At 43.6% G+C, this 26,094-nt stretch overlaps 1 protein-coding gene across 1 annotated transcript in view; it reads right to left on the bottom strand.

Moving 5' to 3' along the window:
- The window catches only part of LOC126267695 (uncharacterized), a 168,007-nt gene that overhangs the window by 55,121 nt on the left and 86,792 nt on the right, over positions 1 to 26,094 (bottom strand). The window lies entirely within an intron of this gene.

Genomic DNA, 26,094 nt, shown 5'->3' with positions numbered 1-26,094 from the left:
AATGGAGACTGCTTACAAATCACTCATGTAACTACTTCTAGAACATTGCTCAATTATGAAGGACCTGTACCAGAATACAGGGTGTCCAGAAAAGGACTCCCTGATTTCAAAATTAAATATCTCGAAAACAAAGATCGATAGAGAAATGCAGTAATCGGTATGTTTGTTGTGAAAGCTGTAAGATGTTTATACAGCAGTTTGAAATAATAGTTTCAAAAGCTACCAACAGACGGTACTGTAATCGACATACGTAATGCCTAATATAAATAGTGATCCGAAGCCCGAGCGTTTGACTCGGTGTGGCACGACGGTCTCGAGTTCAAACTCTTTGAGCAAGGGATACCGACGTCTCACATGACGTTGCTGCGGTGGTACCTGTCCGAACGAACCTTCCACGTGAGGGCTGACGACGGTACGTCCACAGACCGGCAGATACGTGCAGGGGTGCCGCAGGGGTTGGTTCTCGGCCCCTCGCTGTACTCCCTGTACACTGCAGACGCGCCGAAAGTGGCAGGAGTCGAACTGGCGCTGTATGCTGATGATACAGCCCTGTTCACGCGCAGCATGAATGCCCAGGTGCTGAGAAACCGCCTCCAACGCGGGTGCGACGCCTTGGGCTCATGGGCAACAAAGTGGCGGTTGAAATTCAACGCCACAAAGAGCCAGGCAGTCGTCTTCACTCGAAGACTTCTGCCGCCAGGGCTTACGCCGCTCGAAATCCTGGGAGAACCCATCCCATGGAGTGGGATGGCAAAATACCTAGGGGTTACCCTAGACCGCAGGATCACCTGGAAGCATCGCATCCGTGATGTGAAAGGGAGAGCAGTTGGACGCCTCCGCGCCCTGTATCCACTGCTAAACCCGCAGTCAACTCTGCCACCGCAACACGGCATCACGCTTTACCTAACATTGGTTCGCCCACTGTTAGAGTATGCGGCCGTGGTCTGGGGGAAAGCCGCAGATGCTCACATTGTGACTCTGCAACGGATACAGAACCGCGCCCTGAAGACTGCTATGCATCTTCCAAGGCGCTTTTCGACGAGCCAACTCCACGAGGACACCGGAATCCTGCCTCTTCGAGAAAGGTTCCGCGCCATCGCCAGGAAATTCTACGAGAGGACGGAACACTCCCGTAACCGGCTCATCCGTGGACTGGGCCAACAACCACATCACAGGCCAACCACGCGCTGGCCTGACCTGCTGAGGAATTAAGTTTTACTAATCCCTCAGCAGAGTGTGTTACTTTTTCTCTTACAGGTCACACCAGCATGGAAAATTCGACAGGTGTGTTAATATATTTTTCTTTTCTCTTCCACAGGAACCGCAGGAATGACAAATCTGTCTAGACTGCACCATTCTCGAGCCAAGGATCGGCTCTTCTTTACAGCGTCAGCGTCGTCAGCGTCAGAGCGTTCAGTTCCACTATTGAAACGTGAAAGGAGGTTAGTGTACCGAAGGAACCATGTAGTCCATTGAACAAGGTTAGAAGAGAGTCCTACGGCAACAGGTCGAACTTTTCAAGCACGATTTAATGTTCCAAAAGGACCAGATCCGAAAACCATTCGTACGCTCTTCGCAAAATTTCAACGAACGGGCAGCGTAACTGATGATCTAGTGGGGCATGTTGGCCGCAAGCAAACCACAGTTACGCCTGAAAATATCGCCACAGTTTCTGAAATTATTCAGTGAAATCCAATGTCATCCGTCCATAGAATTGCATCTGAGACTGGTTTGAAGCGTTCCAGCACGCAGAAAATACTGAGAAAGAGCCTACACATGTTTCGATACAAAATTCGAACGCACCAGGCCATACTCGTACGAGCTGTGCAACAAAGGGTTGCCTTTGCTAATCAGATGCTCACAACGATTGATAGTGAAGGATTTGATGTTGGCTGCATCTGGTTTACAGATGAAGCACACTTACACCTGAATGGATACGTGAATAAGCAGAACTGGCGATTTTGGGGTTCCGAAAAGCCATGTTGGTGTGAAGCGAAAGCCCTGTATTCTTCCAAAGTTACTGTGTGGGCTGCAGTATGCAACAGACGCATTATTGGCCCTTTTTTCATTCGAGATACGGTCACTGGTGCACGTTACGTCGCAATTTTGGAACAATTTGTCGCCACATAGCAAACGTTATAGGATCGACCAGGTACTGAATGGTTTATGCAAGATGGAGCCCTACCACATCGGACAGAGCAAATGTTTCGCTTTCTTGTGGAATACTTCGGGAATCGAGTCATTGCTTTGGAATAACCCAAATTTACTGGTGGAGGCATGGATTGGCCTCCATATTCGCCGGATTTGTGAGGCACAGTGAAAGACATGGTCTACCCGAAGCATCCCGCCACGCTGGGCGAGCTTGAATCGGCGATCTCTGTGGCATGTGAATCCATTTCGGTTGAGACACTACGAAATGTAATGGCGTATTTCATTCTTCGTTTGCGGCACCTCTGTAATGCCAATGGTGAACATTTGGAAAACATTGTGATGTGATTGTTTGCAAAGATTGTTTTCATACGATTATTTCACTTATGTATGCTGATATGAGCTGTACGGTGTACAGAGCCACCTGTTAGCAGCTTTTGTAGTTATTATTTCAAACTGCTTTATAAACTTCTTACAGCTTTCACAATAAACATACCGTTTACTGCATTCCTCTATCGATCTTTATTTCGAGATATTTAATTTAGAAATCAGGGCGCCCTTTGCTGGACACCCTGTAGTACTAACAGGGAATATTGAACAAATACAGAGAAGGACAGCACAAATGGTCTCAGTTTTGGTTGACCCATGGGAGAGTGTCACCGAGATGTTGAAAGAGCTGAACTGGCAAACTCTTGAAGATAGATGAAAACTACCCCGAGAAAGTCTACTAACACAGTTTCAAAAAACTGCTTTAAGGGGACATTGTATGTCCTCTGCAACCAATGTCAGATTATTGAATTTTGTGACCCATTATCTTGGAAACGTACTTATTTTCCATAACTATTGAATTATTGAATTCACCTTTCTAGACACATTGAACTAGAATTATTACTAAAATTGTGGTGTTTGGACATGTTTTCTTTTTCTTTTTTTTTCAAACACTCAATTTTTTTTACAGAATTTTGTAAATAAATGAACATAAAAACAAAAAAACTCTTGAAATTTTAATTATTCTAGTTCCATATGTGTTGAATCTCACACTTGGCATGCTGCTAAAATTTCGTCCCTACCATAACTACTTTTTTTAGAAAGTGTATCATTTACTGCAAAAAAAACTCTTTTTATTACAAATTCTTATACAGACTTACATTTCTGCGTCTTTTATGCACTAGAATTGCCCTGGCCCATAGTCTGAGTCTTCTTCAGTGTCACAACAGCCCAGTGTTTGCCTCCTCCTTTTCTTTCTTGTTTGTTTTGTCATTTGCTGAGCAGTTTACTCTGCTTCACGTACACGAAGCTCATCCAGTTCCCGAAATCCTTTAGCTGTGTTCTGACCTAACTTCCACAGAACCTTAAGTCTTTCATAGTTCCCACCATTAAAAGTTACTGCAACCTCAAGCACTGCTAATTTTAGAGTCATAAGGCCAACAATACACGTGTTTTTTGCTCGAGTATCATGTCGTTTTTGGAAACCAAGAATCTACTCTGTAGGATTCAACATGGATTCCGGAAACAGCGATCGTGTGAGACCCATCTCGCTTTATTTGTTCATGAGACCCAGAAAATATTAGGTACAGTCTCCCATGTAGATGCTATTTTCCTTGACTTCCGGAAGGCGTTCGATACAGTTCCGCACTGTCGCCTGATAAGCAAAGTAAGAGCCTACGGAATATCAGACCAGCTGTGTGGCTTGATTGAAGAGATTTAGCAAACAGAACACAGCATGTTGTTATCAATGGGGAGACGTCTACAGACGTTAAAGTAACCTCTGGCGTGCCACAGGGGAGTGTTATGGGACCATGGTTTTTCACAATATATATAAATGATCTAGTAGATAGTATCGGAAGTTCCATGCGGCTTTTCGCGGATGATGCTGTAGTATACAGAGAAGTTGCAGCGTTAGAAAATTGTAGCGAAATGCAGGAAGATCTGCAGCGGATAGACACTTGGTGCAGGGAATGGCAACTGACCCTTAACATAGACAAATGTAATGTATTGCGAATACGTAGAAAGAAGGATCCTTTATTGTATGATTATATGATAGCGGAACAAACACTGGGAGCAGTTACTTCTGTAAAATATCTGGGAGTATGCGTGCGGAACGATTTGAAGTGGAATGATTATATAAAATTAATTGTTGGTAAGGCGGGTCCCAGGTTGAGATTCATTGGGAGAGTCCTTAATGTAGTCCATCAACAAAGGAGGTGACTTACAAAACACTCGTTCGACCTATACTTGAGTATTGCTCATCATTGTGGAACCCGTACCAGATCGGGTTGACGGAGGAGATAGAGAAGATCCAAAGAAGAGCGGCGCGTTTCGTCACAGGGTTATTTGGAAACCGTGATAGCGTTACGGAGATGTTTAACAAACTCAAGTGGCAGACTCTGCAAGAAAGGCGCTCTGCATCGCGGTGTAGCTTGCTAACCAGGTTTCGAGAGGGTGCGTTTCTGGATGAGGTATCGAATATATTGCTTCCCCCTACTTATACCTCCAGAGGAGATAACGAATGTAAAATTAGAGAGATTAGAGCGCGGACGGAGGCTTTCAGACAGTCGTTCTTCCCGCGAACCATACGCGACTGGAACAGGAAAGAGAGGTAATGACAGTGGCATGTAAAGTGCCCTCAGCCACACACCGTTGGGTGGTTTGCGGAGTATAAATGTAGATGTAGATTTAGATGCTGCTTATGATGTAATCTGTTCTTCTTGTTTACTGTACAACCTTGGCAGTACTTGCACCTGTTATAGCAACAAAGTACTGCAAAACGTTCTTACTGATTGGAAAAAATTGGCCAGGTCGACAGTAGGACTCACGCACTGATGGTTCCGTACGGTCTTACGTATGTGCCGGGTGATCAAAAAGTCAGTATAAATTTGAAAACTTAATAAACCACGGAATAATGTAGATGGAGAGGTAAAAATTGACACACATGCTTGGAATGACATGGGGTTTTATTAGAACAAAAAAAAAAACAAAGTTCACAAAATGTCCGACAGATGGCTCTGGACAGCAAAACGTCAGTGACTGCGCATGACAATCGTGTATAAAAAGAGCTGTAATGAGAGAGAGAATCAGATGCGCCAGCAGTCGCAGCATGTTGACGTTACCGGAAAAGGCGCTTTTAGTGAAGCTGTATTATCAGAATGGGGAATGTGCTACTTTAGCGTTACGATCCTATCACCACAGGAAGGGGATTCCAACGGGTAAAGGTCCGTTGACAAATGCAACTGTGGGGAGAATGATTTCGAAGTTAGAAGCCACGTGTTGTTTAGACGATAGACCCCGTAGTGGCCGACCGAGCACAAGGCGTAATGCTGCTGAGACAGTTCAGGAAGAAATGGAGATTGTAGCGGGTTCGTCTATGCACGGGGAAGTCAGCGTTCATGCAGTCGCACGTTGCACCGGCATTCCATACACTACTGTTTGGTTGGCACTGAGGCGTAGACTCCGATGCTATCTGTACAAAATCCATCGGCATCATGAACTGTTACCTGGCGATTTAGTGAACTGGAGGGACATTTGCGGTGTGGGCGTCTCAAAGGATGGCGGAAGATGCCGATTGGTTGAGTAACGTGTTGTGGAGCAACGAAGCTCATTTCACGCTCCGAGGGTCTGTCAACGCCCACAACTGCAGAATTTGGGCTACCGAAAATCCTAGAACTGTCGTGGAAATTCCATTGAACGACGAGAAAGTCACGGTATGGGTTGGATTTACCACATCTACCGTTATCGGACCTTTTTTCTTCGAGAAAATGCGTGATTCTGGTTTTGTAACTGCTACCATGACGGGTGAGAGGTACGCTGATATGTTACAGAATCGCATTATCCCCATCCTGGATGATAAACACTTGCTGGAACGTACGATGTTTATGCAGCTTGGCACTCCACCCCATACTGCTAGACGCGGGAAAGATCTCTTGCGCGCGTCGTTTGGTGATGATCGTGTGCTCAGCCGCCACTTTCGTCATACTTGGCCTCCCAGGTCCCCAGACCTGAGTCTGTGCGATTATTGGCTTTGGGGTTACCTGAAGACGCAAGTGTATCGTGATCGACCGACATCTATAGGGATGCTGAAAGACAACATCCGACGCCAATGCCTCACAATAACTCCGGACATGGTTTACAGTGCAGTTCACAACATTATTCCTCGACTACAGCTACTGTTGAGGAATTATGATGGACATAGCGAGCATTTCTTGTAAAGAATATCATATTTTCTTTGTTTTACTTTGTTATGCTAAATATTGCTATTCACATCAGATGAAGCGCCATCTGTCGGACATTTTTTGAACTTTGCATTTTTTTGGTTCTAATTAAACCCTATCATTCCAAGCATGTGTGTCAATTTGTACCTCCCTATCTACATTATTCCGTGATTTATACAGTATTAAAATTTATGCTGACATTTTGATTACCCGTTATATCTAGACAGTTCGTCCATCCCAGCAATCGAAAATCTAGACCATTTTTGTCTGTTATCGACATTAATAATCGCAGGATATCGTTCCCAGGGATTCAAAGACTTCCGAGAATGTTTTAATTTCACGTTTGAAGTCGGATAACAAATGGAAAAAAATACTTTTTTGTGATATAAATACTGGCGCCATTGAATTAGTAGACTGCTCTGTCTGGCGCCAGTGACTTAGGTGTAGTATCGACTATCCCCCTTACGGACCCATTGCCAATATCTATGAGGAAGAGTTGGTATCTGTGGTTTGTGTTCTTACGAGATCTTTGCTTGCTGATATACAGGGTGGTCCATTGATCACGTCCGGGCCCAATATCACAAGAAATATGCGTCAAACGAAAAAACTACAAACTTGTCTGGCTTGAAAAGGGGAAGTCGGATGGCGCTATGGTTGGCCCGCCAGATGCCGCTGCCATAGGACAAACGGATATGAACTGCGTTTTTTAAAAAAATAGGAACCCCCGATTTTATTACATATTCGTGTAGTACGTAAATAAATATGAATGTTTTACTTGGACTACTTTTTTCGCTTTGTGATAGATGGCGCTGTAATAGTCAGAAACATATGGCTCACAATTTTAAACGAACGGTTTGTAACAGGTAGGTTTTTTAAATAAAAAATACAGAACGTAGGCACGTTTGAACATTTTTTTCGGTTGTTCCAATGTGATACATGTACCTTTGTGAACTTATCATTTCTGAGAACGCATGCTATTACAGCATGATTAACTGTAAATACCACATTAATGCAATAAATGCTCAAAATTATGTCTGTCAACCTCAATGTGTTTGGCAATACGTGTAATAACATTCCTCTCAACAGCGAGTAGTTCGCCTTCCGTAATGTTCGCACATGCATTAACAATGCACTGACCTATGTCAGGCGTTGTCGGTGGATCACGATAGCACATGTCCTTCAACTTTGCCCACAGAAAGAAATCCGGGGACGTCAGGTCCGGTGAACGTGCGGGCCATGGTATGGAGCTTCGACGACCAATCCACCTGTCATGAAATATGCTATTCAATACCGCTTCGACCGCACGCGAGCTATGTGCCGGACATACATCATGTTGTAAGTACGTCGCCATTCTGTCATGCAGTGAAACATATTGTAGTAACATCGGTAGAACATTATGTAGGAAATCAGCATACCTTGCACCATATAGATTGCCATAGATAATATGGGGGCCAATTATCCTTTCTTCCATAATGCGGCATCAATCATTAACCCTCCATGGTCGCTGATGTTCCACTTGTCGCAGATATCGTGGATTTTACGTTGCCCAATAGTGCATATGATGCCAGTTTACGTTACCGCTGTTGGTGAATCACGCTTCGTCGCTAAATAGAACGTGTGCAAAAAATCTGTCATCGTCCCGTAATTTCTCTTGTGCCCAGCGGCAGAACTGTACACGACGTTAAAAGTCGTCGCCATGCAACTCCTGGTGCATAGAAATATGGTACGGGTGCAACTGATGTTGATGCAGCATTCTCAACACCGACGTTTTTGAGATTCCCGATTCTCGCGCAATTTGCCTGCTACTGACGAGTGCATTAGTCGCGACAGCACCTAAAACACCTACTTGGGCATCATCATTTGTTGCAGGTTTTGGTTGACGTTTCACATGTGGCTGAACGCTTCCTGTTTCCTTAAATAACGTAACTATCCAACGAAAGGTCCGGACACTTGGATGATGTCGTCCAGGATACCGAGCAGCATACATAGCACACTCCCGTTGGGCATTTTGATCACAATAGCCGTATATCAACACGATATCGATGTTTTCTGCAGTTGGTAAACGGTCCATTTTAACACGGGTAATGTATCACGAAGCAAATACCGTCTGCACTGGCGGAATGTTACGTGATACCATGTACTTATACGTCTGTGACTATTACAGCGCCGTCTGTCATAAAGCGAAAAAAGTGGTCCAACTAAAACATTCATATTTCTTTACGTACTACACGAATATCTGATAAAAATGGGGGTTCCTATCTAAAAAAACGCAATTGATAAACGTTTGACCTCTGGCAGCGCCATCTAGCGGGCCAACCATAGCGCCATCTGGTGTCCCCCTTCGAGCTAGACGAGTTTCGTTCTTTGTAGTTTTTTCGTTTGACGCTTATTTCGTGAGATATTTGGCCCGGTCACTATCAATGGACCACCCTGTATATGCGGGGTTCGCTGGCCCGAGAGATAAGAACAAAGGGATTGGCGTCGCAACAAGAGGTGATCACGAGGTCCGAGTGACCGAAGCCACGAGCTGCGCAAAGAGGGCCTGCGCAGAGCGAAGATACCGGAGTACTGCACCTGCTTCAGCGCCGACTACAAGCAGCAGGCCGGCATCCTGTCGGTTGTTTGGCAACATTCGTCTCGGATAACCGCTCTTGGTCTGGCTGCCCGCTTCTACCTGGCTTTCATTGGCACCACTCAGTAACCAAATGGTTCAAATGGCTCTGAGCACTATGGATGGGTCTCAACTGCTGTGGTCATTAGTCCCCTAGAACTTAGAACTACTTAAACCTAACTAATCTAAGGACATCACACACATCCACGCCCGAGGCAGGATCCGAACCTGCGACCGTAGCAGTCGCATGGTTCCGGACTGCGCGCCTAGAACCGCGAGACCACCGCGGCCGGCACTCAGTAATCACTGCGACGCACCGTGGATCCATGGAACTGCTTGCTGATAAAGGGGAGTAACATTATGTAATCCTCGTGTGATTTGTGACATTGTCCTCCTGCCCTCCTTATTATATTCTGGTTTGTACTCGACCCTCCGAGTTTTACTAGGTTGGCTCTTTGGTGGTAAATATAGGCCGTATTATTGTACTGAGACACTAGTTGTCAACAAACTGGTTATTGGCATCTGTCTCGGAATCTTCAGCCGCCGTTCGTCTGATGATTTTACTGACGTTCCGCCAGCACGAGTGGCTGGCATTGTCAAAGCTTCACTCTCCATTGCCGGTGGTGAACTGGAGCAGAGTTCGCGGCCGCAGACTATATTGTACCTGACTCGCCAACGTCCGAGGGCTTCTCCGCGGTCATTTCCGTTGCGGTTCTCCTCTTACTACCTGCGACGGTCGTTCGCTGCAGTACGGGAAGCCAATATCCGTTTACCTTAATGCTTGTTCAGAGAAGCTGTGGAAATAAAAGACAATAGAATACCTTCAACAAGAAAGCGGAAAGCCTTAAGGTAAACGGATCCTGGCTTCCCGTACTGCAGCCAACGACCGTCGCAGGTGGCAAGAGGAGAACCGCACCGGAAATGACCGCGGAGAAGCGCTCGGACGTTGACCAGCCAGGTACATATAGTCTGCGGCCGCGAGATCTGCTCCAGTTTACCACCGGCAATGGAGGGTAAAGCTTTGACAATGCCAGCCACTCGTGCTAGGGAAACATCAGTAAAATCATCATACGACCGTCGGTCGAAGAACCCGAGACAGAAGCCTATAGACAGTTTGTCAACAAGTGGCCACGAAAGCCTTAACAATTTTCTACACTAGTTGTTGTTTAAAAATTTGTCCCGCTATTATATTGCCTTTCCTTATTATTTTATAGTTTGTACCCGGCCCTCAGAGTTTTACTCGGTCGGCTCTTTGGTCCTAAATATAGGCCCTAGTATTGTAGTAAGACAATAGTTGTCGTTTGAAAACTTGTCCTGCTATTATTTTTGCTTTTCCTTCCGGTTTGTACCTGATCATTATTGTTTTAATGAATCAGCTCCTGGTCGTAAATACAGCCGGAACAATTGTACTAAGACATAGGTTACCGTTAAATAAAAGAGGGACCTTGGGGTTAGATTTATATGTTAACTGGGACAATTTTTTGATTGTAACTCCGTTTCTCAGTCGTTAGTTATAATCTCAACAACCTGTAGCACTAAGCGGTGCATTGCTTTCTTTGAAAGACCGTGTCATTATTGGTGAATTTTAGCTGAGTGAGTTCTCTTGTAATAAGTGTTAACAAATGTTTTAAGACGTTCTTTCAGAGCGGTCTTAATAACTGACAATCAGTTTAACTTTGAATATATTAAGAGACAACTGTCACCAGGGACGTAGTCGAAATAAGGGACGGATTGGGATCAAGTCGGACCTCGGTTGCCGATTGAAATTAAGAAGTAAGCCTTATCATTGTCATAGTGTTTCCTAATCTGTTTAACCTTTTAGCATAGCTGCACATTTTATCCCCGAACCTTTCGACATGCAGCTTTCAAATTAAAAGTTACGTCATCTGTTTTGAGCAATTAAATCACTCTTATCATCAACGGTGCTTATATATTTTCCATGTGTTGCAGAAGGGCATTTACTAAGAGAGAGACTGTGTCTAGCATGGTAGTAAACACTGCTGTTTCACCCGATAATGGGCGGGTTGCAGGTCCGGATGTCTTGTAACCATTGTCATATTGTTTTTGGTGTTTTGATTTCTTTTGCAAAAGCTTATTCATCGTAAGGTTTAGGTCAAAAGAATTTTGCAAATTTGTTCATTTTGTAAAAAATAATTGTGGTTATCTATTGTTAAACAAACAGGTTGTGTGAAGAGAAATACTGGTGGGTTCTCCCTCCAACATTTTCATTAATTCCGATAAGTACCAAGTAGCAAACACAGATTAACAATTCTCTGTTTTTTCCCTTTTATTTGTACTGTGAAACCTCGCTTCTTCCCAAATTGCATCATACTAGGCCAATAGGAAGTACACTATAGATTTTAATGAGTGAGTGTGCGAGTATCAAAATATGTGACATAAATGCCCCTATCTTTTGAATTCATTGACCTAGAATCCTAACTTTTTATACCACCGAAGGACCTTAGAACTCAGTATGTGACATAAATATCAAACTGATACTTCTAATCTTTTCTGGGAAAAGTAGGGCTTAACTGACAGGTGGACAGACAGACAATTTAATAACAAAGGAAAAAAATTCGTATAATATAATTACAAACACACAGTTTTTCGAAGTTTTCCCTTACTTTTACAGTGAAGCCTTGCTTCTTGTCAAATTTCATTATTCTAGACCAACAGGAAGTATCCTATAGCTTTTGATGAATGAGTCTTCGAGTATGAAAATATAAAACCTAAATGGCCATAACTCTTGGTTGCATTGACTTGGAAGATTACATTTATTACATCGCCAAGGGACCATTGGCCTTAGTATGCGAAATAAATTACAGCCTGGTAAGTCTACCCGTTCCTTAGAAAAAAAAGTATTTCCAAGAGTCGGACAGACAGATAGACAGAAAGAGAAACAGATTGAGGGACAGCAAAGTGCCCCTGTAAGGGTTCTGTTTCTACCTACGGAACCGTAAAATTGAGCGCGAGTCATCCTCATTTATAAGAAGGGCCGTCGAAAACACGGACAAAACTATAAGCCTATATCGTTCACTTTTATGTATGTAGACTGAAGCAGCGAATGAGAATTTGTACCAAGACCGGTATCTGAACTAGGTCTCCTGGCTACTAGCCAGATGTGTTAGCCACTATGCCGCCTTGGCACAGCGATTCGCACAACTGCACCGATTTCCCTGGCACGCCTTCCTTCTCGTTCCAAATTCTCACTTCCGCCCCCGTGTAGTTTTTTTAAAATTCCCCAATCACATTCGAAGAGAATTGCAGGAGACCCAGATTAGATTCCCAGCCTTGTCACAATTGCTCACTAGTTGCTTCAGCCTATACACAAAAAATTCTTTCTGTATGAGACTAGTTAAGTCTCTGAGATTGTGTTTTTTCATTTCTATATCGTTGACGGTCAGTATGCTATGCAATTTTGGAACGTATTACTGGAGACCCAAAATCTCCTGTGTAGGAATCAACATGGTTTCCACAAAAAACGATTGCATGAAACCCAGCTTACCCCAGATCGTTCATTGGACGCAGACGGTGGTAGATACTAGCGGCCTGGTTGATACCGTATTTACCGACCTACAGAAGGAGTTCGATATAGATCGGTGCTGCCAAATAATAAAAAAAACGAGCATAGGGAATATCAGATGAGCCGTGTGACTAGAATGAAGAGTTCGTAGCAAACTGATCGCAGCGTTTCGTTTTTAACGGAGAGAAATATTCAGACGTAAAAGTAGTTCGGGTGTATCTCAGGGGAGTGTTACAGGTCTATTAATCTTTGCGTTTGTACTGTTTCTTCTGGATGGACTTGCGTTTAAAAAAATGTAAACTAAATATTACGATAAATTTTATAAATAATCGACAAGTACGCCAAAGAAGAAGAGATAGAACTACAATGTGCGTGTTATTCCATGGACTCTTGCGCTTCTATGCATGAACCATCATTCCTTTGTCATTCGCTTGTCTTATCTCCTTGGATTCGGACCTAAGTGGATGTTCTTGGTAAAGCTCATGTTTCTGTACCAACTGATAATGTAAGTTGTACTTAAAACCCGAAAAATATAATAGTTATTTTGTCAAAAGAATTTGTGTATGTCGTCAATTTGTTGTGAGTTTGATACCTAGACTGCCTTTAGTAGATATGGGCCTTAATAAAGAATTTTCATTTTTAGGCGCCATCTTAGAATATTCTTTAACATTTTTCTTTTAGCTCATCTACGAGACGTGCCGTCGGTTAGGACAATTAACTTTATTTCAGATCCCACGAGACCAGAGGCAGCTACTAATAATTTAACAGTATTTACAGATTTACTTTATATCACTAGATACATCCCAGGCAGAAAAGGTCTCGTCACAGTATTCCAGTTCCATTATAGGGTTTCATTTGTAGATGCTACTCTTGCTATCTTATATTGGGAAATCGAGACGAAAACACGACATCAAATTACGCAGTACAGTAGTGTTCATCGAACAGACTTTGCAAATATTCTCTGGTGCAATAAGCACACGACTTCTCGAGAACCTGCAATAATATCCATAGTGTTGGGAAATAAGAAAAGGACAATTACTTATCGACGATTACGTAACTACCCTGAGAATTGAGCTAGTTACTGAGTGCTTATACACGCCGGGCTAAATTAAACAACATATTACACTGTTAATAATATTCCTACATTAGTTATTTCTCTTTTATAGTGAGCCATTGCATTAAAGTGTGTTTCTTTGTATAGAAGTCACGGCTCATATTTATTTTATCACATTACCCCATGTTGTTGTGGTCTTCAGTCCTGAGACTGGTTTGATGCAGCTCTCCATGCTACTATATCCTGTGCAAGCTTCTTCACCTCTCAGTACTTACTGCATCCTACATCCTTCTGAATCTGCTTAGTGTATTCATCTCTTGGTCTCCCTCTACGACTTTTACCCTCCACGCTGCCCTCCAATACTAAATTGGTGATCCTTCCATGTCTCAGAACATGTCCTACCAACTGGCCCCTTCTTCTTCTCAAACTGTGCGACAAACTCCTCTTCTTCCATATTATATTCAATACCTCCTCATTAGTTATGTGATCTACCCATCTAATCTTCAGCATTCTTCGGTAGCACCACTTTTCGAAACCTTCTATTCTCTTCTTGTTCAAACTATTTATCGTGGGCCGACCGGAGTGGCCGTGCGGTTGTGGGCGCTACAATCTGGAACCGAGCGACCGCTACGGTCGCAGGTTCGAATCCTGCCTCGGGCATGGATGTGTGTGATGTCCATAGGTTACTTAGGTTTAATTAGTTCTAAGTTCTAGGCGACTGATGACCTCAAAATTTAAGTCGCATAGTGCTCAGGGCCATATTCATCGTCCATCTTTCACTTCCATACATGGCTACACTCCATACAAATACCTTCAGAAACGACTTCCTGACACTTAAATCTATACTCGATTTTAACAAATTTCTCTTCTTCAGAAACACTTTCCTTGCCATTGCCAGTCTACATTTTATATCTTCTCTACTTCTACCATCATCAGTTATTTTCTCCCCAAATAGCAAAACTCCTTTACTACGTTAAGTGTCTCATTTCCTAATCTTATTCCCTCAGCATCACTCGACTTAATTCGACTACTGTGTTCCACATTTACGCTAATAGTCACAAATAAATAAAATTTTTATTTTATTACATTACAAGTTATACAGGGTGTCTCCCCTGAGATTCGTCAAACGCACTTTCTTTGGTGATTCGGCAGACATCAGCAGAGTCGTTTTTGCAGCGTGTAGCTGGAGTCATCCCAGACAAATATTGTTCATCACGACGTCCATGCGACGCCCAACATCTATCGAAAGCGTGGGTTTGTTACTCGTTACAAACAAAATGTTTTTTTAAAGTGGAATTTTACGCAGCGACCTCAGATTTGTCTAGTGTGTTAACAGGGACAGTAGAACACGTGACTAAGCGATTCTCCAGCAGCGGCGGCACCGCCCTGGCCCATGCCGACTGCTACCGCCACGCAGAAACGCCACTCAGTCGCTGCTGGAGTACAGGTTATTCTTCCTGCTTTCATGTTCCTATTAATACACTACTGGCCATTAAAACTGCTACACCAAGAAGAAATGCATATGATAAACGGGTATTCTATTGGTTCAAATGGCTCTGAGCACTATGGGACTCAACTGCTCAGGTCATAAGTCCCCTAGAACTTAGAACTACTTAAACCTAACTAACCTAAGGACAACACACACATCCATGCCCGAGGCAGGATTCGAACCTGCGACCGTAGCGAACGCGCGGTTCCAGACTGTAGCGCCAGAACCGCTCGGCCACCAGCGGCCGGCTAAACGGGTATTCATTGGACAAATATATTATACTAGAACTGACATGTGATTACATTTGCACGTAATTTGGGACACAGATCCTGAGAAATCAGCACCCAGAACAACCAACTCTGGCCGTAATGACGGCCTTGATACGCCTGGGCATTGAGTCAAACAGAGCTTGGATGACGTGTACAGCTACAGCTGCCCATGCAGCTTCAACATCGTACCACATTTCATCAAGAGTAGTAACTGGCGTATTGTGACGAGCCAGCTGATCGGCCACTATTGACCAGACGTTTTCAATTGGTGAGAGATCTGGAGAATGTGCTGGCCAGGCCAGCAGTCGAATACTTTCTGTATCCAGAAAGGCCCGTACAGGACCTGCAACATGCGGTTGTGCATTATTCTGCTGAAATGTAGGGTTTCGCAGGGATCGAATGAAGGGTAGAGCCACAGGTAGTAACACATCTGAAATGTAACGTCCACTGTTCAAAGTGCCGTCAATGCGAACAAGAGGTGACCGAGACGTGTAACCAATGGCACCCCATACCATCACGCCGGGTGATATGTTAGTATGGCGATGACGAATACACGCTTCCAATGCGAGTTCACCGCGATGTTGCCAAACACGGATGCGACCATCATGATACTGTAAACAGAACTTGAATTCATCCGAAAAAATGACGTTTTGCCATTCGTACACCCAGGTCCGTCGTTGAGAACACCATCGCAGGCGCTCCTGTCTGTGATGCAGCGTCAATGGTAACCGCAGCCATGATCTTCGAGCTGATAGTCCATGGTGCTGCAAACGTCGTCGATCTGTTCGTGCAGATGTTTGTTGTCTTGCAAACGTCCCCATCTGTTGACTCAGAGACGTGGCTGAACGACCCGTTACAGCCATGCGGATAAGATGCCTGTCATCTCGACTGCTAGTGATACGACGCCGTTGGGATCCAGCACGGCGTTCCATATTACTGTCCGGAACCCACCGATTCCATATTCTGCAAACAGTCATTGGATCTCGACCAACGCGAGCAGCAATGTCGCGATATGATAAACCGCACCCGCGATAGGCTACAATCCGACCTTTATCAAAGTCGGAAATGTGCTGGTTCGCATTTCTCTTCCTTACACGACGCATCCCAACAACGTTTCACCAGGCAACGCCGGTCAACTGCTGTTTGTGTATGAGAAATCGGTTGGAAGCTTTTCTCATGTCAGCACGCTGTAGGTGTCGCGACCGCCGCCTACCTTGTGTGAATGCTCTGAAAAGCTAATCATTTGCATATCACAGCATCTTCTTCCTGTCGGTAGAATTTCGCGTCTGTAGCAGGTCAGTTTCGTGGTGTAGCAATTTTAATGGCCAGTTTATGGCCAGTATATGGATAAAACGAATATCGCACAAGTGAAATCTAGGGCCGCTCTATGGGATGGGTGCTGAAAATACCTTTTTTGAATCATTTACTAGGTAATGGGAAACGAGTCGACGCTTTTCCGTCGACACTGAGTGTCGTATGTTAGACGTAATCATCCGTATTTCTTTGGGTTGACTTCAGCTACACGTTGCAAATACAAAATTGGAAGTATCTATCGAAACACCAGAGAAAATACGCGTAATGGCCCGTAAGAGAGACACCTGGTATATAAATGACCTTGTGTATAACATCGGAAGTTCTGTGAGAATCTTCACGAATGATGCAGTTGTATACGGAAAAGTCATAAGGTAGAAAATTGAGCGCAATAGCGGATGACTGGCAGAGAATCGTAGCTTGGAGCTGCTTTCGGCAGTTGCCATATGTCAGAGATGTAGTGTGCTCAGTATAAACAGGGAGAAAGAGCTATTGTTGTATGTTTACCCGATTGCAGGACAATCGCTGGAATCAGTCACGTCCATTAAATATATGGGAGTATGTGTGCGAAACGACCACACAAAAGTGTTCGCAGGTAAGGCACACCACAGATCAAGATTCATTGAACCCTCAGGAAGTGTGGTCCACTCCCAGAGGAGTCAACTTGTAATACTCTCGTTCTGTATTTGAATACATCTCTTCAGATTGGGATCTGTAGCAAATAGGCTGGATAGAATAAAAGTGATCGGAAGAAGAGTAGCGCGTTTTGTTACTGGCTCATTCAGTAACATTGGATGCGCCACGGAGATGCTCAGCTAGCTAGAGTCTCAGACGTTGCAAGAGAGTTGAGGTTCTGTCTATCACAGTGTGGTTTACTCATTAAATACCGAGAGCGTACGTTCCAAATGGCCCAAATGGCTCTGAGCACTATGGGACTTAACATCTGAGGTCATCAGTCCACTAGAACTAAGAACTACTTAAACCTAACTAACCTAGGGACATCACACACATCCGTGCCCGAGGCAGGATTCGAACTTGCGACCGTGGTGGTCGCGCGGTTCCAGACTGAAACGCCTAGAACCGCTCGGTCACACAGGGTGGGGGGGGGGGGGGTCGTTGGGAACAGACTAGGGGTGCAGCATGGATTTTCGACTGAAAAAGTGGTCCACCAGCTGTAAAGGTTGGAAAGCCCTGTATTAGACTAAGTCACATCTTTTTATGAACTTATTTTTATCAAAAGCCTTACTTTCCGTGTGAAAAAGTAAACTGCTAATTTTCATACCGTGTAACTTTCATTCCATTACTTTTGTGAATCAGTTTTGTAGAAAGTAAACGTTAAGAATGAGATTTTTTTACACTTAGCTGTGTAAATCTTATCTTCTTAATAAACTACTTATCTTCTCATAACTCATAACAGTCATCGTGAAAATGCGCAATTTCTCCAGCACGCGAAGTTGTATTACAAATCTTGTATTGAAAACGTGTGACAACGTGCAACTTACCAACCGCTAAGTTGTAGACGAAACACTACTGTGAGAGAAATTAGGTAAGTGTACGAAGAGGTGAGACAATATTTGTTCTCTAGCGAGTTATTAATGCAGCAATGCTGCGATCGCAAACCAACGGATTCGTGAGGTTTTAGCATAGTGCAGGAGATAAAAACGAATTACGGGAATACCAAGGCAGGTCTAGTATCGGAACAACTTATGATTTTAATCGCCCATGTTCAGAAACTCTAAATATAAACGATTTTTTCCTTCGGCGGTAACTGATAGAGAATGACGTGCTACTATCTTGCAGTAGCCCACACATTTTATCATATCTATTTTTGCAACGTCGTAATAAACTGACAAGAATTACGTTACAAAAATGGACCCATACAAGCTCTTCCTGTATCTACTTTCTTAAACGGATGTTGTAGGCGCATTCTTGTCGCTGACTGGCAAGCCATTCGACGTAGGTCACCATGTGTGAAGTCATAAAATTTCTTCTATGTGAAGTAGATAGGAAGCTAGTTCCTTTTTTCCGTTTTTCTTTTTTAAATTAAGAAAGTAAGAACTTGAGACTTTCTAACTCTTAAAACCTCGATCGTTGCACGTTAAATATTTTAGCCACCTTCAGTGTCCAAACAGTTTTATTTCTGACTGCACGAATCGCCTTGGTCATATTAGTTTCGCCTCATTTCTGGGTTTTCCCGTGCGGGATGTGTTTTGGCTTTATCGTAGAACAAAAACAGCACAGATTTGTCATATTGATAAACTGGTTCAAAATCGAGCTGTATACCATAAGTAAAAGATAGAATTTAGACCATTAGTATTAAATAACTTTTAGGTTTGTTAGAAATCGACTGAAAATAGCAACTATTAAAAGGAGAGATGTTCCAGAAGCTAACTTACACCTAACACGAGACTCTGAGCAGAAGACTATTCTTAAATACAGGAACTGCATGAAAAAACAATGAATGTGTACATGGAAAAGTTTTCTGATGGTTGAAATTGCGTTTAGGTTGGCTACAATCGCATGCGACAATGATTGTCGATTTGAATTTCTAGAATCGCGTATTTTACTGTTCGCTTCTATTTTGCATAATGTTTCATTGATTATATCATTACCCGTTTATATTGTGATATATTGTGATATTTCGGACATTCAAGAGTAGTGTGATAAATTGGTACTGTTATCGTCAAAATGGTTCAAATGGGTCTGAGAACTATGGGACTCAACATCTGAGGTCATCAGTCCCCTAGAACTTAGAATTACTTAAACCTAACTAACCTAAGGACATCACACTCATCCATGCCCGAGGCAGGATTCGAACCAGCGACCATAGCGGTCGCGCTGTTCTAGGCTGAAGCGCCTAGAACCGCTCGGCCACACGGGCCGGCTGTTATCGTCAATTGTAAGCTTAATATAATTTCTGGTCTTTCAAAAATTTGGAAACAGTAGGCCTGTCCTCTTTCAAATCAATCGCTTTTTAATTTCATTGAATAATTATAAGAGAAATAGGTTGCTTTTGAGATTTTTCGGACTCTTACAAAACTATATTTTCATAAGTTACCGGTATGAGTGTTTTAGATAACTTATTTCGCAGCAAACTGGCGTCTGTGATTCACAGTTACTGCCAAAGAGTAGATCACCATGAATTTTATTAATTAGAAACGCAAATAAAAGCGCACTTTTGAGAATTTTCTTAAGTTTCCATTGTTCTGTGCGTAATCTAGTCTGTAGTAAATAGGCGTTTGTTACTTAGTTGCTATAGGCAGATACTGCAACTAACACATTGTGTTAAATTTAGTTTTCCCTTCAAGATGAGTATGTAATATCTACATTTATCATAAATCAACTCTATTTTCGAGTTTACTAATAACTATAAGTAACCTCAAAAAGTTTTAGGAAACCAGTTATTTTCATCGTAGTTTTTTCTATTGCCTTAATATAAATCTCGTTTTGTATATGTACTTCAATTCTTATAGGGGATTAGCAGTTTTTAGCTCACCGCATTAAAGGATACCCAGCAAACTTAGTTCATAGTTATTTGTTTACTATATTGTAATACAATGAACCAGCCAAATTGCAGCTCCACTGTGAATGCCGTTCTTAAACATGGTATGAGTTGCTTGACGTTCGTAAGCAGATGGAAATCGCCCTGACTGGTGTCAAACGATTGGCACCTGCTGCGAATGGATGTGTTGCAAGAGCTCTCAAGAGTCACGTACGTGTGGTACCAGTGGGAGAGTTATCTCAAGTACTATCCACTCCTGTGGATCCTATCTCCTCTGCAGAAAGTACGGAATCTGTCATTATTCGTCCACTTGACTGAGAGTGGAACTTCGCGTCCTGTACTAGGTGGACAGGGACTAGAGAGGACTCACCGTGTTATACTGATCACCTAATCAACTGAAATTGAAACAAAGCCTGTGCGACTCAGTTCACGTATTTTGGGGAAACCTGTTTTGTCCAATGTCAAGAGTAAGCAGACACAAAAGATTAGGCGGTCCAGTAATCGTCGGCAGTTCATCATGATATGGCAACAAGCCACAGGAACGGACACCAAGTGTTCTCGGCGTGTTTGCCTGGGGCCTCTTTCATGTTGAAAAGGCTGTTCTGGCAGCCATTAAGGTAACAGGGCGCAAACAACTGCAAACTGTGGCTCACGTTGGAATAAAGAATGTCTGACTTCGGGCCCCGAAGCCATGTTCGGATCATTCCAATGACTGGCAGAGAAGGTTGAGAAGACCAGCCTTGGGCAAAGAGTTTCGATGCTCACAACCTGCAGCATTGTCTGCAGAGCTGATTGTAGCCCCTTCTGAGTCGAGTCGAAGGACAGAACAACAGCAAAAATGGCTCTGAGAACTATAGGACTGCTGTGGTCATGTGGTCATCAGTCCCCCTAACTAACCTAAGGACATCACAAACATCCAAGCCCGAGGCACGATTCGAACCTGCGACCGTAGCGGTCGCGTGGTTCCAGACTGTAGCGCCTAGAACCGCTCGGCCACTCTCGCCGGCAGAACAACAGACTTCGAGGTTCTGTGACAAGGTGTGCTGAGACTCCCTGGACTCGCGCCATAAGGTTGAGAACTGTGGGGTCTCCAAAAATGGTCAGTTGTGCTCTACACATCGGAGGTTGCTACACAGATACCTGACTGCGTGTGGGGTGCATACAAGGCTTTTTTAAATGAGACGAAGCTCCAACCACTCCACATAACGATATCTGTATCAAACACAGAAGTATCAGTATAAGATCGACAGACATGCCTCACACAGATGAGAGTACTAAAATCCTAGTGGTTAACTGATGAAGCATTTGCAACAAAGTGGCAGAGCTTGAAGAAACTGTGAAGTGATATAATAATAGGTACAGAAAGCCGGTTGAAACCTGGAATTGACAGCAGTGAGATTTCTGGGGAAAATGTAAGTGTATATAGATAGGATAAGCTGTATGGGAAATTTAGGTGGTGTATTTGTCGGTAGACAAGAAAGTCAAATCCACCTAAATAGACATTGAAGCTGTATGTGAGGTTGTTTGAGCAAGACTCAGTATCAGGAGTGGGCGTAGAATGATGACTGGATCCTTCAACAGTGCACCAGACTCATCTCCTGATGTGACCGAAACCTTAAGAGAAAACCTCAGTTCACTTGTACGTAAGTTCCCCAATCATACTGTAATCGTCGGTGGAGATTTTAAACATACAATTGGGAAAATTACAATTTTTCTGGCGGTGGGTGTAATAAGATATCTTATGGAACGTTGCTAAATGCCTTCTCTGAAAACTACCTAGAACTGGTAGTTCGGAACATCACTGACCATGGAAATTTATTTTTATCTAATGGCAACAAGTAAATCATACAATGTAAGCTTTCACAGCCGGTGTTGTCTTCACTTAAAACTTCCGGGCTGATAGGCCGTGGTCGAACTATAAATCTCTCCCATGACGTTTTGTTTCCGACTGCGGGAGACATCCTCGGAGGTACAGCGGCGAACTGCAGTCAGTTCTGATGTGGACATCCTCAAAGATGTTAGGTTTACTTGTTCTCTTCACTTAAAACTTCCGGGCTGATAGACCGTGTTCGAAGTATAAAACTCTCCCATGACGTTTCGTCTCCGACTGCGGGAGACATCCTCGGAGGTACAGCGGCGAACTTCGGTGCGCCGCTGTATAGTATCGGGCAGAAGCTGCGTAAATGCCCAGTCAGATCTTGTAAGATTTCAAAGTGGTGCAAAGATTGGCAACTTGCTTTAAATGTTCAGAAATGTAAAACTGTACCCTTCACAAAACGAAAAATCGTAGTATCCTGTGACTATAATATGAATGAGTCACAGCTGGAATACCTGGGTGTTGCACTTTGTAGGAATATGAAATGAAATGCTCACATAGGCTCTGTCGTGGGTAAAGTACGTGGTAGACTTCGGTCTATTGGTAGATTACTGGGGAAGTGCAGTCAGCCTACAAAGGAAATTCCATACAAAGCTCTCGTGCAATCCATTCTAGAGTGCTGCCGAAGTGTGTGAGACCCATACCAAATAGGGCTACATATGTGAGACACTGTGAGATAAATAAGAGTTATTTAATCTCTACTGCGGGGTATGGGTGTGGATGTGAACTGAGTAGCCTATGAAGAAGGTTGTCACGTAAATTATCTGCCCACAACCATCGCAACTGGTCATATGAAGAACTGACATGGTTAGGTAAACAGATATTGTAGATTTGTTTTTGTTCCATGTTCTACAGACCATTTGCACGAGAAATCGTAATGATGTGGAACGAATCATTTCACATTCACATCGCAAAGTAAGTAGTAAATATTTCTACAGGCTGAACATTTATAAGTATTTTCTCTTTTTAATTATTATTATTTTTAAATATAAAGGCTTGAGTTAATAATTCCTACTCCCCTCCGACCACCCACCTCTCCGCCCAAATTTTACACATTACGATAATACAAATCCATCTACGGATCGAATGAGTTATCAAGATGAAACTTTTTTAGTTTGTTTTCAAATTCTGTTTTGCCATATGTCAGAGATTTTATTTCACTAGATTACTGATCAACAATTTTAGTTGCCGCATTATACAACACTTTTTGTGCTAAGGACAACCTTAATGTGGCGTAATGAATGACGTTTGTCCTTCTGGTATTCTATTTACGTACGTTATTGTTCCTTTATGCGTTTGAAACAGATTAGTATCAGATTGTTTTAGGAATGGTGCTGATAAACCCACTGTTGGGCGCCGTAAATCATCAAATAAACACGAACAAGTTCCCTTTGAAGACAAGCATATAATACGTACGAAAGGTGTTCCATAAGTAATGCAACACCTACTAGTCTCGGACAGTTTCAGTTGAAAAAATGTGCAACTTGCTATGGAACATCACGGAATATTCTCGTGTCAGCCCCTATAATTTCATGAATTTCTCATAGGTGGCGGCGCTATAGCCTTCAAAACGGCGTCTGTACAAGAGGTGCGTTCCAGGCAGAGTGCTGTCATTCTCTTTTAGCCCAAACCCAGAGCATCGCAGATGTTCGTAGGACCGTGCAGAATCTCTACGATGTTCTGATAGTGAACAAAAGCACGCTGAGTCGTTGGGTTAGTCGTCCGTCATCATCGCAGCAAGGTAGCGCAAATCAGTCCGATATCCCACGTGCCGGCAGGCCGCACCAGCTGTTATCGTCTTGATAACACGCAGCTGCTCAGAACTGCACCAGCTCCAGCAAACGCTGCAATCAGTGTCGGACGCGGTCATTTTAAATGATACGAGGGTGAGTCAAATGAAAACAATATTTTTTTAAATATTATTTACTGCGCAGAAGTGGTACAAAGCTGTATCACTTTTCAACATAATCTCCCCCACGCTCAATGCAAGTCCTCCAGCGCTTACAAAGTGCATAAATTACGTTAGAAAAAAATTACTTTGGCAGTCCATGCAACCACTCATGCACCGCGTGGCGTACCTCTTCATCAGAACGGAACTTCTTTCCTCCCAATGCATCTTTGAGTGGTCCAAACATATGGAAATCACTTGAGGCAAGGTCTGATGAGTATGGTGGTTGAGGAAGACACTCAAAATGCAGGTCTGGGATTGTTGCAACTGTTGTACGGCAGCGTGGGGCCTTGCATTGTCATACTGCAAAAGGACACATGCTGACGGCAGTCCACGTCGCTTTGATTTGTTTGCAGGCCGCAGATGATTTTTTAGGAGATCTGTGTATGATGCACTGGTGACGGTGGTCTCTCTAGGCGTATATTGCTCCAAAATGACGCCTTTTTCGTCCCAAAATAGAGCCAGCATAACCTTCCCTGCTGATGATTCTGTTCGAAACTTCTTTGGCTTTGGTGATGAGGAATGGCGCCATTCCTTGCTCGCTCTCTTCGTTTCCAGTTGCTGGAAGTGAACCCAGGTTTCGTCCCCACTAACGATTCTTGCACGGAAGGCATCACCTTCTTGTTCAAAGCGCCGAAGAAGTTCTTCACAAGCATCAACACGTCGTTCTCTCGTGTCAGGAGTCAGCTGCCGTAGCACTCATCTTGCAGACACTTTGTGAAACTGGAGCACATGATGCACAATGTGGTGTGCTGACACATGACTAATCTGTACACATGCCGCAATGTCATTCAGTGTCACTCGGCGGTTTTTCCTTCACTATGGCTTCAACTGCTGCAATGTTCTGTGGAGTCACAACTCGTTGTGCCTGACCAGGACGAGGGGCATCTTCCACTGAAGTCACACCATTTGCGAACTTCCTACTCCATTCGTAGACTTGCTGCTGTGAGAAACATGCATCACCGTACTGAACCTTTATTCGTCGATGAATTTCGATAGGTTTCACACCTTCACTACGCAAAAACCGAATAACAGATTGCTGTTCTTCCCTTGTGAAAGTCGTAAGTGGGGTGGCCATCTTTATACCGATACTGCGACGGTATCTGCACTATGCTGCCACCTAAAGGTCATTCTGCAAGCTGTTTGCAGCACTCTTACCAACTTACAGGATAACGGCGCGAAATTTCGATTCCTTATTGCAAATTTAGGGTTTACATTTGACTTACCATCGTATCTTGCGATCGTGACTATTTCTTGCTGTCTTGCTATCGCATGTTGGAACATGCGGACTCTCTCATTCTAGGAGATCTATAGATCACAATCAATCACCTCGCTCCACAACTGGACGTCACTGTTGGAAGTGCTGACATATTCGTCCGCCAGTTGGGGTATTCAAAGGGGTGAGTTTATCGCTGCGCAACATAACCATTAAGAGGAATTAGGGACCGTGTGTGCGGAATTGCTTGCACGTTACGAAGCTGATAGTCACAGTTTTTAGTCGAACGAAGTCACAGGTGTTGAAACATGGGTTGATCCCTTCGAATCTGAAACAAAACGGCAATCCATGCAAGTGGCGCCACACCATCTATCCCCCGAAAAAAATATCGAAGTCGCATCCTCAGCCGCTAAAGTAATGGCTGCGGTCTTCTGGGACTGTAAAGTGGTTATTCTGCCTGGTTAACGTCCTCCCTCATTGTGCAAAGATAACTCTGAAGTGCACGGTGCTACCCTCAGAATTCGAAGAAACGATTTCACCGTGTGCGTTGCCACAAACATGCGTACAAACGTCTCCTTCTCCATGACAACGCAAGCCCTCACACAAGCATATGCACGCGAGAGGAACTCAGAAGTCTTCACTGCACTCTTCTTCCTCATCACCCTACCGCCCTGCTATCACACCTACCGAATTACATCTGTTAGGCCCAATGAAGGATGCACTCGACGAGAAACGACACTTGGATAATGGGGAGGCTACTGATGCAGCAAGAGGTTGGCTCCCACGTCGGCCAGTATAAAGTGGTACCACGCGAGCACGCATGCCCTCGCAGTAAGGTGTCGTAAGGCCGTCGCATTGAACGGAGATTATGTTGACAAGTAGGGTTTCTTAGCCATAGACAGTGGAATAATATGGTGTATTGGAATCCTGAATAAAACC

This window comes from Schistocerca gregaria, chromosome 4 (assembly GCF_023897955.1).
Source record: "Schistocerca gregaria isolate iqSchGreg1 chromosome 4, iqSchGreg1.2, whole genome shotgun sequence".
Taxonomy (NCBI): Eukaryota; Metazoa; Arthropoda; class Insecta; order Orthoptera; family Acrididae; genus Schistocerca; species Schistocerca gregaria.
This window is presented reverse-complemented; position numbering and strand designations above follow the sequence as displayed.